Raw genomic sequence first — 7,825 nt, 5'->3', positions numbered from 1 at the left:
CACACACACACACACACACACACACACACACACACAATCCTCAGCTACCATGGCTCTGCTTCCTACCCAAATAGAGACTGTGTGGGGCCTTCTCTTCTTCTCACTCCCACTGAAGAAATGGAAACTGCCCATACTGTGGTCACTGAGAATAGCCAATAGCTTTTCAAATGCAAAAAAAGCTCTACATCATTACTACTGGTCCTCCAGCTCACATGCCGGTAGCAGATGATTCATGTAAAACAAGCACATATCAGTAAGGCCACAAATTGCAATTCCAAGCTACATATTAGATTAGATTAAGTTCAAGTTAAATGATCCGTCTGGTTGTTGCAGCATTAAAAAACAGGAGTCCGCAGAGATAAGTTACAGTGGTGGGCACAACCACACTGAACCTGTCCAAAGAAAGTGCCTGTATGCCAGCAGGTTTAACTGCATTTTATCATGAGGCCATAGCTGCGGGTGATGCAGGCCAAATGCATCATTTTCGTCTTAGAAGAACCAAATGGGAATCCTTCCAGTTGTTTTCTCCAACCCCAACCCCCCACCACCACCACCACCCCCCAAAACCGACCCCAGTGTGGGTTCAACAGGAACCCACTGCAGTTAATCAGGAAAGCATGTTGCCCTGAGTTCAGCCATCCGCCACAACTGGAGATTCTCTCCACCTCTCCACCCTTTCCCCTTCTTGTTAAGAATGTGTCAAATTCTCATTTGAATACCCCCCTCCCACATACCCTGCTTATCCCCCAACCTCAAAACTCTATTCATTCTATTCAATTCTATTAATATTTCACACAATAGTACACAAACTTGTACTGGAGTGCATATGCTGTCTCATGTTTGGGTAAAAATATAATGTTTAAAGAAGCTGCAAGGTCCAGGTCTTTGCTAGCAGTTTAAGTTGTTTAAGTGAACGATCAATCGAACATCAAAAGCAGTGCTTGTTCATGCCTAATAAAAGTGCAACTTTTCGCCTTTCATCACATGCAATCCATATTCTTTATTTGCATTAAAGCTGCTCCAATTTTTATTTTAACAATAGAAACAATGAAATTACTATGTATCCTATGAAAGGTGTGACTCATCAAGATGATGATGTTGTTGAACTGTTGTTGGGCAACTGAACCAGTATGAAATAGTAATTTAATCACACATACATGCTACCTATTAGTGCAGGCAGATATTCCCAGGCTGCTGCACTGTGGTGCTTATTTTATGATCATAATGTCATTTGATGAAACATACAGAAATACATGCTGTGTGATCAGCTATAGTGCTAAAACAGAGAGAAGATGCAAACGAAGACAGCTTAATGTTGATGTACTCTGTACTTAAATCAAGCTTATCTTTAACCTAAAGAGGCCCTTTAAATCCAAGTACCAGAGGCAGAGACATGGGGATGACTGGAGCTATTCCCAGCCATCCAGTTCCCAGCCCCTACAGCACCATGGGAAAGCCAGCCAAGTGAGCGTGGGTCAGGTCAACCTTGTCTCCTCGCCTGACTGTCAAAATAACAGTACCTTCCCCTCCGGCTTCCAGCACTGTCCCTCAGAGGGCTGCTGAGAGCTGTGGCACAGAGGGGTGGAAAAGCAATTAAATCAAACATGGGTGAGTAGCTGCAGGACAAATGCCTCGTCAGCATTTTTCAGCTCAGCCAAAGAAAAACTGGTGTTTTGTTGTTTTTTTTCTCTCAAGAAGGGGTATTGAAAGAAAGAGTATTGAAAGTGAAAAAGAAAACCCTCTAAAAGAGAGCTAAGACATTTTGTGTCACCGGGTGACCAATGCAGGAGTAAGCTAAAGGTTTAGAGAGACATTGGCCCAATTCAGAGCCTCTTTCTTCCCCAATGATGGCCTAAAACTTGGGGTCAGACACATACTCCGACCCCTGACCCCCTGGTCCACGTCTCCTTGTAATTACCTTTGCGCATCAACCCCTTAGCCACCCCCACCCAAAGACAATGTAACAATTTGTCTTTTCAATTGTCTGTCAGTCACTCTCTTACAGGCCTTTTCAGTGGGCGTATATGGTTTCTTTTTCCATTTGTATTTATTTATTTATCTTGCTTGGAGAGGTGGGGGTTGTCTGGCCCCAGAAACAGGGAGTCTTTGTTTGGGCTGGTTTCACATGGATATAACCCCCCTCCTCCTCTGCTCCCCCTGCCTTCTATCCAGCTCCCGCTAGTCAGACCCCATGGATTTGTTTGGGGGCTTGAGGGTGGCTGATCTCAGGGTCATTGTAAATGGCATTTCCATAACCATTCACCAATCAATGAGACTTTTCTCTTTCCTGTCGACCACTGAGTTGCTTTTTAACTGCTCCCTATAAGGTACATACTGTCTACTGTTACGCCCATGCTCAACAAAAGTTTACCTGCAACAAAACAGTAAGCTTCCCACATTCTCCAAAGTGATTTTGTTACATAGGTAGTCGCATCACATGGTCATTTGACCTGTCGCCAGTCAGGAAGTGATAAAAAGTTTACCAGATTCAGTCATTAGTCCCTTACCTCTCGCTGGGTTAAGTAAAGTTTCTTTGTATGTTTCAGTTTACCACTAACATGACTACCAACGAGTTGCTGTGACTGGAGAGCTTTAGAAAATGCTGGTAAACGACATACATGCTTTTGGGTATTTTATTGAGTTTGAACTTCGTGATATTTACAATGTGTTCTTTTATCTGTAGCATTGGAAATTCCCTCCTCCTGCATTACTGTGCTACAGGAGTTTGTGTGTTCTTGCAATGTGGGCTTATATTGTATTCCTTTTATCAATGTTTTAATAATTATTTGCAAGACACATTAACTTTGTGACTGGCAACTAATGTGTTTTGTTTGCTTTCTCAAAGGGGGACCAGTCCAGTCACTGTTTGCAACGGTTATTTTACCATTTTGTATCTTTTGTTTGCTTGCTTTTGTCGATGCTTTACTGTGCTTGATAATAGTTTTAACACAGGTTGCTCTCCTCTCTCTGTATATCCACAGCCTGAATCTGTAGAAGGCTGGTCTGTGTCAACACACTGCCTCCTTGTGGTGAGACTGCACTGGGTGACACTCTGTTGCGATGTATATGTAGCCTCGACACTGTATATTTTGTAGTGACTTGCATGATATTTTGTAGTGAATATTGCATGATATATTGTAGTGAATCTTGCATGATATGTTGTAGCGAATCGTGTAGAAATAAGTGTGTAGTGCATGGCCTTGTTGGTGCTGTCTCCTCTTTCTGCCTCCCTGGGCGCGCTGACCCGACCTCCCTACTTTGAAGAGAGTAAGACCAAATGTATCTGCCATCTAATTTATTATTTTACTAATATACCCCTGCTATTTTAATTGGGATTTTTTTAAAACTACTTTGTTATAAAACCAAACCTATTTTTGTACAAAAAGCTTGTGGGCGTGTTCGCAATGAGCACGTCATTTATTTACACTGATGCACAATAAAGTGGTTCATTTGCAGAGAGTTTGTCTTATTCATAGCTCATTAAAGTTACATCATGGAGTATTAAGAAGCCATTAATGGCAACAATCTGCTTTTCTTTCATGTTGTTCAAAGTACTTTTAAGTGGTTACGTAATTTCGCATCTGTTTCGCAAGGGAATGAAAACAAGCACAATTGTCATTTGTTGGTCATTCCCGCACGTCAGAGGACGTTGAACCTCTCTGAACTTCTGCATATCATCCCACTGGACACCTTTTGTGTTCTTAAAGGACAAATCCGTCGGAAAATAAACCTAGGGGTTAATAACACGTGTACCGAGTCGACCATTCTCTGGGATATGTTTTCATGCTAATCGAATGTGACCAGTTTTATCGCAAACCGCTAATTAGCTTATAAAGCTAGTCGTCAGGGCACGGGTAAAGTTAAAAGAAATCGCTATTTCTATACCACTAACAAGGCTCAAAATAGCACCACACTTCCACGGTAGCATAATGAGGGTCCCTACATGTAAACCGAAGCATTGAGAACTTTGACAGTTTATTAAAAGGATAGTTGATAAAGACAGTACCGTTCACGTATACATGCAGGCGCCATCTTGGGAAAACAGTCATGACCAGTCGAACAACGCACAGCGTGCAACCAGTAACCAGTAACATAGCTCAAGCACGGTGGAGCAGTAAATATTAGGATACATGGCTGTACCTTAGAATTACCAGTAACAGTTTATTAGATTCAATAGAGCAAGTGCTCTATTGAATCTAATAAACTGTTACTGAAAAAAGAAGATTGTCTTTAAGTACTCTTAACGTCACTAATGAATAGGAATGAAAAAAACAAATAATCTCAAGATAAAGAGGGGCTTCTTGAAGGGGGGTTATTTATAACAATAGTCCCTAAGTGAGGGCGCTCCGACACCAGGCTTTTCCAGCACCTTATTGTTTGGCAATCACTGCATGAAATTACATTGAACGTACCATTTCCCCACAGAAGACTCAAGCGTTCCAAGGCGAGGTAATGAAAGCCAGAGTGGTGAGAAGATGATTCAATCTTGGACCATGTGATGTCACGCGGTTTTTGAGGGATAAACACAATCGGTCTTCTAGACAGCTTGGTTTGCGCAAGTTACTCATTCTGATTGTCTATCATGTTTCTTATGGAGCTCATAATTACGACAGTGTTGGGAGGGAGATCTGTACAAAGACTGTGGTTGCTTTGATCAGTCTAATTCTTTCTATCTGAGAGGGGTGAGAACTTTTGGAGTGGTTGCAGTTGGTACGAGTAGAAACAGAGCAGTGAGAAGTCCAAACAATACAGTGCAATTATTCCCCTGTGGTATTTCAGATTGTGCAACAGGTATACATTTACTGTGCTGGCTTAATGTTCTCAGTCCGTCACATCTGATGAAGGACAGAAATAAAGTATGAGTGGTTAAAGCATTGGGGTATTGAGGGTAAACTAGGACAGATTGACGTTGTACTTCTACAAACAGACTGCTTTGGTGGCCAAAGTAATCCCATTAGTTGATTTATACCACAGACCAACTATAGATAAAATAGGAGCTGTATTTTTTTTAGATTGGGGCACAAAAGCTAAAGCCTTTTCGCTTGCTGTGAGACAAAAGACGCAATTCTTTGTAAATGCGTTTCTGTGCTCTAATAAAAAAAATGTTAAGCCATGCTAGCTCTAATTATTTATTTTTAGGGATGACAATGCCATTCAATTGGTCACTCCTCCATTAGAGACTAAAATATCTCAATATATGTTGAATAGATTGCCTTGAAATTAAAACATTACAAATACGTGCAAAACTAATGACATTTCCATCAGACACAGCTGTACTGTCTAATTAGCAAATGTGAGCATACTAACATAATCTACTGTAAAACTGGAATATGGTAAGAGTTATACTTGCTAAAAATCAGCATGTTAGGGTTGTCACTGTGAGCATGTTGATATCAGAAGGACAGCTGCACAGAGCTGCTAGCTTAGCTTTAGACTCTTTAAGTCAATGCATGGCAGTTAAGGCTGATTTATGCTTCTGCGTCGAATCAACGGCGTACCCCCGCAGACCCCTCTGCATCGCTGCGAACCCCCCTTCGAGCCCTCCGCCATAACTCGATGTGCACCTCAAAAAATGTGAAACTTTGCATCGAGACAACGCAGACCGCAAGGACTGTGATTGGTCAACTCAGCCTGTGTGTTGATAGTCGGTGTTTCAAGCAGCCTACTGGGGAGTAGCAACATGCTAGTTCACTGACATAAGCTTTGCAAATAAACTCAGACATATTTTGGTTACAATGACGGGGTTATCCGTTTGTAAAGTGTCTATATGTCAGTAACGTTTTGAAATTAGCACTTCACCAGCAAGCAGTACTTTGTGGGCAGTTGTGCTAAAGTTTGCTTGCTAACATAACATAAACTGGCTGGCAGACACCTCGCAAATAACCTCAGACTTATCACCCCCTAGCGTTATGGAATGACGCCGAAACGCCTGTAATGCACCGCAATGCAAAGCAACCCCAACGCAGAACTCCAAAAGGGTCACGACGCCGTAGGAGCGACGGCATAGCTACAGCATGGAGTTGACGCAGAAGCATAAAACAGCCTTCAGTCTCGCATTGCCAGACCTACCTCCACAGCGCTGCGGAGGAGGGTCTGGCTAGTCCACACAGCATTCCGAGATGGGAGAAAAACATGCTCTGGTTTATTGGCATGTCTTTAAACCAATCAAAATCGTCTTGAGCGGTGCTAAGCACCAGACAGAGCAACGGTGCCTCTGCAAAAAAACCTTGGGAAGGAACTTGTTTTGGTGGAACATGTGTACGTTCAAAGGTTGTTTTATTCGTGCAACAGAAAACTCAGATTGGACAGATAGTCTAGCTAGCTGTCTGGATTTACCCTGCAGAGATCCGAGGAGCGGTTTACCATAGTCCTTATAAATCCACCAGAGTTTAAATGCCAAGACAAAGAAAGCGGAAGGTGACGGACATCCGGCCGAAATGAGGGACATCCGGTGGATGGCACCGGAACAATCCCGGAAATGAAATGTCGTCGATAGAGACTACATGGCGGTGCACCCGCAAACCTCTGCAATTATGTAATCCTATTATTTTAAACATTGAGGTCGACTGCATGCAACTCATTGGTCCGTGTGACCCCCCCAACCTAATTACTTCCTCTTCCATCTTGTTCAAAAACACACAGATAATCACAAAACCAATGGCAACATACAGTCGCTATAGAATATTTACAAAGAAGCGTCACATATGGCTTTGCCTGTTTTGTTTTTCTACAGTGGCTTTCCTAAAGATGTGTCTATGATGCCCACTATCTAGATTAAGAGCAATGGCAACTCCTACACGAACAAGGGTGTGGCTTGCAAATGCATGTGCACATTAATTGTTGCGTACAGTACGCACATGCACATCAGAGGAGATGCTGCATGGCTCTGCACACGGACCATGGTGAGAGCTTTAGTCTTGTCCCTTTTAACACTATCACACATCTCCATCATCAATAAAGGCGCTGTCACAGCAACCTGGCCATAAACTACTGCAGACAAAGACTGATTGATCAAACACTTTCTGTTGCCTTACATCCTGTGTTTACACACACTACTACAGTGACGGCCAACCGGGGAACAACATGCACGAAGCCTACATTCTGTGGATGCATGAGAGAAAATAACTAGCCAGTTGATCTTCTGTTTGCACATAGAAAGTGAACAAGGTTTAGTTCTTATACAAGAGTTAGGCAATGCCTTTTCATTCATATCTTTAGTTTTTCTGGATGAATAAGATGTGACGTCTGAGTTGCTTTGCCCACATTTTTCTACAGTCTACAGAAGGAGTGGAGCTGTGGCAGCTCCACTCCTTCTAAGAAAAGTAAAGATGCCCACATGTCCAATGTGTCGTACACAGAACAGTACATTCATAGTACACTCAGTACAGTGCAGGTGTGCAATGGTAAATGGCATGCTAAAAAAGATAGTAATGCTGGACTAACACAAGGATAGATGTGGAATGTGGTATTGCAAAAACAGGCGTATTATAACAAATTAAGCTCCTTGCTATATTGGTTTACTAAACATGCAAAGAAACTCCCACACTTATATTAGTGACATTTTGTAAAATATGCAGTCATGTTACCTGCTGCAGGGAACTGCTGGACATTTTAAATGAAAGTGAAAGAGACAGTACAAACAAGACATTTCTGTTGCCGATAGAACATTTAATGGGACAATGCAGCTTTTGATTAAGGATATGTTTTTCAAAGTGGAATCAGTTATAGCACAAAGTCTGCTTTGTTAAATGGGAGGGCAAGCATGTTGCCATAGGCGACAACATTTATGTAAAACATGTGTGTGTATCTAACCAATCAGCACCAC

This window comes from Sander vitreus, chromosome 5 (genome assembly GCF_031162955.1).
Source record: "Sander vitreus isolate 19-12246 chromosome 5, sanVit1, whole genome shotgun sequence".
Classification (NCBI taxonomy): domain Eukaryota; kingdom Metazoa; phylum Chordata; class Actinopteri; order Perciformes; family Percidae; genus Sander; species Sander vitreus.
The sequence above is the reverse complement of the archived record's forward strand: the minus strand, read 5'-3'. Positions refer to the sequence as shown.